This window comes from Mustelus asterias, unplaced genomic scaffold (genome assembly GCF_964213995.1).
Source record: "Mustelus asterias unplaced genomic scaffold, sMusAst1.hap1.1 HAP1_SCAFFOLD_95, whole genome shotgun sequence".
Classification (NCBI taxonomy): domain Eukaryota; kingdom Metazoa; phylum Chordata; class Chondrichthyes; order Carcharhiniformes; family Triakidae; genus Mustelus; species Mustelus asterias.
The window spans coordinates 813,342-819,916 of NW_027590143.1; the positions used below are offsets into that span (position 1 = coordinate 813,342).

The 6,575-nt window shown below is 41.5% G+C and overlaps 2 non-coding genes across 2 annotated transcripts; both read left to right on the forward strand.

The window, feature by feature from the left end:
• The first annotated feature begins 271 nt into the window (after nt 1–271).
• On the forward strand, nt 272–344 carry trnak-cuu (transfer RNA lysine (anticodon CUU)). The gene has a single exon. It is a non-coding gene; the product is annotated as a tRNA-Lys (tRNA).
• A 5,606-nt stretch (nt 345–5,950) lies between these two features.
• On the forward strand, nt 5,951–6,040 carry trnap-ugg (transfer RNA proline (anticodon UGG)). The gene is given in 2 exon segments: nt 5,951–5,986; nt 6,005–6,040. It is a non-coding gene; the product is annotated as a tRNA-Pro (tRNA).
• Nucleotides 6,041–6,575: the final 535 nt, after the last annotated feature.

Consider the following 6,575-nt stretch of genomic DNA (forward strand, 5'->3'; position numbering starts at 1 on the left):
TGACAGTGCAAATGTTGAGTTCCCTCCACCCCTGACTAAATTATTAAGAACAAAGAAAAATAAGGTGAATGATGTTAGAGGAGGTTGGAATATTTGGGAGAGGCGAAGCTAAGAATTGCAAGATGTGAGTAATGTTATTAATGACTGAGAGGAATGGATAGGAACTTTGGGGATTATGTCAGTAGATTCATTGTAAACTTTGAAATCAGAACAAGCTGAGACACCAGATGGAAAAACCATATTTGTTATGGAAAGACAGGTTACTCCATGTGCCCGGCTAGCTCAGTCGGTAGAGCATGAGCCTCTTAATCTCAGGGTCGTGGGTTCGAGCCCCACGTTGGGCGACATTGTTTTTAAACTTTGCCTCATTCCTGGGTGAATTCCAGATCTCCGTTCCTCCAGAAGTGTCACCGCTCAAACTGAGTCTTTCTCCTTTCTGCGTTGTTTATCTCACAGTTGTGGGTTTGTGACTGAAAACTGCCTCCAGTTAAATGGAAGGCGGGGAGTTTAGCGCTGAACTCAGCGAGAGGTTTTGATCTCATTTATTATTAGATATAAACCCAGATCTGCGAGATTGTGTCAGTGGGAACAATAATCAGCTTCACTGTAATTCATTCACTCAAGCCTTCCATCCGATCAAAAGACCGCTTGTTCTTTCCTCCTCTCCCTCTCTATTTTCCTTGACTCTGTACTTTTTTGTAAACCATTAAATCACTACTTTTTTCCAGTTAGGGTCCAAGGTCAACAACCTGAATCATTCACTCTCTTTCCCTCTCCACAGAAGCTGTTGAAGCTGATGAGTCCTTCCAACATTTTCTGTTTTGAGGTGGGATTCGCAGCAACTACAAAACGTAGTTTTGGATCACAGTGGTTCACTTTTCTCTGACTGAATCTTACCTGTTTGAACAGTTGAAAGGCTGAGGTTTTAAATAATGAGACAGCAGAATATGTCACCCTGTTTGACATGAAATGAAACAAAATGAGAATTAATCATTTCTTAAAATGCTGCGAATGCAATATATATTTCATTGTCAATGCCAGCATTTGTTGTCCACCCCTATTTCCCACTGAACTGCGTATTTTGCTGGGCCATTTCAGAGGTCAGTTCAGAGTCAATCACATTGCCTTTCCTCTGGTGTCCCATGGAGGGCAGAAAGGAGAGGGATGACAGATTTCCTTCTGCAAGATGCGTTTTCATGACAATCGGAAAACAAAGCTTCATTACTGAGACTAGCTTTCACTTCCGTTTCAGTTCTAGACTGCGGTGGGATCGTGACCTCTGAGCCTGGGCCACAGGATTCATACTCCACTCATTTTACCACTACGTCACAATCTTCCCGGAAGAGTGTAAGTTTAAATCCTTCACATGGAATCAAACTACTTAATTTCACATTGAAAACAAACATTTAAAGCAGTGTACTGTTGAAATCAGTGTCGTACACTCAGGATACCGGGGAACTGACGAGATATCTATTGCTTTCATTCAAAGACAGAAAAATGTGGTGAATCCTCAGCGTGAGTGATGAAGGAGCTGCGCTCCGAAAGCTCGTGATTTCAAACAAACCTGTTGCACTTTAACCTGGTGTTGTGAGAATTCTTACCGGGTACTGAAGGGCATTTCATTTACAATTCGCAAAAAGATTATTTTTATAAAATTAACAGCTTTCAGCAAATCGCACCGCAATCACATTGCAGACGGTGCAGTGAGTTACTCTCCTGGCCTCATTGCATCAGCCCCAGAGGACGATTTCTCAAGAACACAAAACGCTCAGCGATAAAGAGATCGGAGGCTTCATTCATCAGGGATTACCCGAGAGCACGTGACCTTTCTCCCAAATCACACACGCACACACACGCCCACAATTGCTCAATAATGCTCAGGTCACCTCAATTTCCGTGTTGGTTTCGTCGATAGAATTCGCTGCTTTAACTGCCATGGTTTGGGTTCGATTCACGGTTAGGGAATGATGATTCATTGCTCTCGTGCAACACATGAATTAAGGAGAGTGGATATTGCTCCCTGGTCGAAAACGGGAGAGATACTTGTGGCGGGTTGAACAGGAAGAAGGAAAAATCTGCCCCATTCCACAATCCTGTCAATTACCCACAACAATTCATATTTACATTCGGAAGTCTTACAACACCAGGTCTATTTGGAGTCAGGAGCTTTCGGGGCGCTGATCAAACAAAGCAAATTGATTTTATTATCGGAGCAAATGAACCTGTTGGATTTTAACATGATGCTGTGAGACTTCTTATTGTGCCCACCCCAGTCCAACGCCGGTATCTCGACATCATATTTACATTGCAATTGCTGGTACCAACTATCAGAATGAGTGAGTTACCTTCGACTGCATAAAATTTCACTGTAGCTCACCACATTCAAAGAGTAATGTTTGTTATAAACCTTATTGTGGTAAATCTGTTGAAATCCTTCAGCTTATCACTGCTCTGCTTTCATCACACTGGAAGCTAATGTGAAAAGATGAATAATTTCAAAGCTGAACAACGTGCACAAGACAGGAAGGAGAATGCGACTGTGAATAATTGGCACTGTGGAATCCCTGTATTCAGTCGATGGGAGAACCAGGAGAATGAAATCCTCATGGTCCAGTGCTGAGGATTTGGCGCTTTCAGGGTCATTGATCGGCTTCAATATGCTAAGATTTAAAGTTTTTGATAATCCATTTAACAAACCTGAGTTGTTTCCTGATCGAAAACAGCTCTGTCAGAAGCAGTGGAGTTAGATCTATATTTGTGTCCGAATTGGAAATGTCACATGGGCAACAGTTCAAGAACAAACACAGATAGTGAAGGACAGTGATAGGCTGCAAAGCGCTGCCAATAGATCAGGAATTTGTCTGTCCCAACCTGAAATGTGTTCAATGAGGGAAATACACAGTAAGTCGGCAAAGATCAGTGGAGTGAGGACTGAGTTAAACTTTCACCAGAATGCTGTTTTTATAATTGCAAAGTCCTGAGATTGAGAGCAGAGAGTTGACATTTGAGGCGTTTCAGTTCTTTGAGAGATGAATGCCTGCCGTGTTTTACAAGGTAAGTTTCACAGGATCAGTAATGATGAGATTGGTGGGTTTCGGAAATTAAAATTTACACGTGAACAGCTTGTGGGACTATTTCATTTATCGTTGCCGTCTGGCAGTGTGTTTTATATTCTGATAAAACCTGTATTTATAATACAAGCATAAGATGGTGGAAATTCTCAGCAGGTTTGGCAGAATCTGTGGACACGCATCAAATTCGAAACACTTCCATTTGTCACCTGTCTTCCTGAAGTATACTGATTATTGTGTTCAAAAAAACTGATAATACCTTTTCAAAGCAGCTGTCCCATCTCTAAGTGTTACTAAATATTAAGGAATCACATTATCTCACAGCCATGTGGCATTTATAATTCCCCAATGCTTGAATAATATTCTGCAACTGCAGTCATGGAGAAAGAGATAAAATTCGGGACAAATGTTATTTTCTAAATCTTATGTTAGATCAATGACTCTGCCACATGGCTAAGGTTTACAACAGAATTATAATTCTCCAAAGCAAGGATTTAAATTGCAATCAGACTGCACTGTTTGATATTCTAGGCCGGTCACATTGGTCATGAGCAGAGCTTCTGGATTGTAGGAGTTAACATGTTCATTTCATATACGAAAGGCTCCCCGATTCAAAATAAGGTCGAAACACAATTGAAATTAACATTTTTTTAAATTTTCCCCGATTCTAGATCGTTGTTGCATATGAGCTGAATTGGAGCAAACAAAATGTTAGTTTGTACTTCATCATTGATTGCAAAAATGCCCTGAGGGGGTATAGCTCATTGATATTAAGGGAATATAGCTTAGGGGTCGGGCATTTGACTGCAAGTCAAGACGTTTCTGCATTCAAATCGGATGCCTCTTTCCGCGCTTAATAGATTTTGTTTTCAATCTAAACTGTCTTTCATTGGCAGGAAAGCAGGAAAATGGAAACTCAAGGTCAAACATGGGTTGAAGTTTCGAGTTCAGTTATTGAGTTTAATAACATTTGAAAGATATAAATTGTTACAAATAATATGTGAGAGATAAATGTTCAATAAACTAACGTCGGCTAACACACGATAAGTATTTTTAGTGTTGCCCAAGGACTCAGTGACACTCAAAAACCGAGAGACAATGAAAGTAGATGGAGAGAAAAAAAATTGGAAGCGCCATCCTTGGATGTTTTCGAACCACCAACTTTTCAATTAACAGCTGAACGCGCTGGTCAATTGCGCCACAGAGACTGACACATCTGTAGCCCACGTGGCATCTTAAATCATAGTGTTAAAGTGTTGGCTGCAAATTCGATGCCAATTTAATTTTCACCAAACCTGACACAGAAAGACCAAATGTTGGCATCGTTTACAAATCTCAACATGTATCTTTTACTATTTTACCCCACAGTGTTGTTGTGGTGTAATAGTCAATCCCTTCTCCTAACATGGGAAAAGGGCCGTTTGATAGTGCAGGGAGGGACAGATTGTTCCCACTGATTGGGCTCAGTAACAGAGGACTGGGATTGAAGGTCATGAAATGTTTGCATTGATATAGAACCTCTCCCGACCAGTGGACGTCACAAAGCGCTTTCCAGCCAATGAAGGGCAGTTTAGATTGAAAACAAAATCTATTAAGCGCGGAAGGAGGCATCCGATTTGAATGCAGAAGCGTCTTGACTTGCAGTCAAATGCCCGACCCCTAAGCTATATTCCCTTAATGTCTAACCTCCGTTTTGTCGCTCTTTAGTCCTCTGTCTCGCGTGGTCTATGGTTATGTTTGTTCCTCTGTGTCCGTCACTATGCTTACGTACCTCATGGGCGTGGACATTTTTTTTACCATCACAAACTCTATTCACTTACTTTATAAATCTTCATGGTAAATGTACGGAACATAGCAAGAAGTTTAAAGTTGTGAGGTGAAATTGATCCTTTCTGTTATTTGTGAGTGGAGGGTGCTTATTGACTGAGTTACCGTACGTTCCATTGTGCAAGGTGATTAAAATTTTTCTTTGATCAACATTTAAACAGACAGCGGATTCACTCGGTGTGATGGTGGGTTCCAGTTCTATATCTGCGATCACAGCATCAATTCATGCCACTTACTGTCAACCCAATAATTCTAATAGTTTGGATGACCCAATATTTCTAATACGTTGGATGTTTAATCTAATTTACTTCGTTTTATATTTCATTATTTTCATCTCAGATCTATCTCCACCAGAGGCAAGTCTCGCTTTCAAAATGTTCTGTTCAGGTGGAACATAAGATAGTCCTTCATCCAATGGCAACAAGGATTACTTTTCGCTGCAGCATGAAAGCGGCAATGAGATGAAATAGTCAGACAAGCTGCTCATGTGTTCCTCTCAATTTCCCAAATCCACCAACCTCATCACTGCAGCTCCTGTGAAATCGCTGGACAGTACACCCACCGGCTCCATATTATCCACAGGACACGCGACTTCTTCAAAGATTTTGTGCATGGTCTCATTCTGCGGTGCAAACATTCTATGATACTCTGCTTTCCTCACGCTCAGACCATGGACTGTCAACAAGTTGTTCATTTATCTCTCTTGAATTGTACCCGGTCAGGGCCCTTTCCTGTTGTTATAGAACATAGAACATAGAACATTACAGCGCAGAACAGGCCCTTCGGCCCACGATGTTGCACCGACCAGTTAAAAAAAAAACTGTTTCCTAGCTCCTGGATTTCACTTGTTTAAAACTTCCTACATTTCCAAACTTTCCCAGCTTAAAGGGTAAAATGAAAGGTTATGAAGGTGTGAGAAGAGAGTCCTTTCCCTGTGCGCACTTGCTGCCTGACTTGCTGAGTTTTTCCAGCGCTTCCAGCTTTCAGTACAGCTGTCTGATCAGATTTGTATGACAATATAATATCCGTATTTGAGCAACTCCCACAGCAGCGGCTCGTTGGTCTAGGGGTATGATTCTCGCTTTGGGTGTTATGATATGCAAGACTGCGAGAGGTCCCGGGTTCAAATCCCGGACGAGCCCCATTGTTGTTGTTTGCAATGACAAAGCCTTGTTCAATGGCAAAGTCTTGTTCATTTCTTTGTCGTGCACACGGCAGGATGTGTTTTCCCGTGGTTTGGTTTGGGAAACTGACAACACAAGGAATCTAACAACACAATGCACTCACAGGCAATTCAAGATGTTTTCAAAAGTTGTCTATTCTTTTGGACATTCTCTTTACCCCTAGTCAACAATTCAGAGGACCCAATGCTTGTGGGTTCCGGCCGCTGGCTTTGTGTACATTGTTATTCATTCAGACGATGTGGCTGACTTCCCCACGCACTGTCTATATCTGTCTCTCTTTGTTTCTGTTTAACGACCTCATTATTTTTCACTCTCTCAGTCTCTCACTGTTCTCTATCCACTTTCCATAGTGTGTTCTTCTTTCCCTCTATTCTCGCACTGTCTGTGTAACGAAGGTTCAATGGATTGATTGCTGTGATGAGACAGTTGCCCTTGGAGGAGAGATTCATTGTGGTTATCCCTTTCTCTCTAATAAAAAGTGATCCCATTGACA